Raw genomic sequence first — 479 nt, 5'->3', positions numbered from 1 at the left:
TATTAAAAACATCCAGCGGTTTTGACAGTTATCTTATTGTAATTTACCACGTTCATGTAATCATCGTATTGAATTTTTGTAACTTGCGGTTGAGAAAGACCAAGTAAGGTCGAAACGTACCGCTGTGCTTACGAGTGTCGTAATAAATTAATTATATGTACAATAACACCCAGTCGTGCTCGTATATTTGGCCGTTTTCCGTCTTTTATTGATTAAATTTGAGCGGCTCTTTAATATAATTTAACATAATTAATTAAATACGTTTTAGTCAATTTAATTTGTCGCGGCGGATGAAATACGGAAGTATAAGATATTAATTTCTAATTGAGGCTGGCCCGAACTCGATGGCCACGAGTCTCCACTCATCCGCCGAAGTTGGCTTTGCTGGCGGCTTTGCCGTGGAGCCGGAGCGCCTTGATGGGGCTACTTTGCGGGGCCTGGTAGCGGTCCTTGAAACGGCCTCGGCGACGCCGGGACGA

This window comes from Wasmannia auropunctata, unplaced genomic scaffold (genome assembly GCF_000956235.1).
Source record: "Wasmannia auropunctata unplaced genomic scaffold, wasmannia.A_1.0 LD336061.1, whole genome shotgun sequence".
In the NCBI taxonomy this organism is placed as follows: domain Eukaryota; kingdom Metazoa; phylum Arthropoda; class Insecta; order Hymenoptera; family Formicidae; genus Wasmannia; species Wasmannia auropunctata.
The sequence above is the reverse complement of the archived record's forward strand: the minus strand, read 5'-3'. Positions refer to the sequence as shown.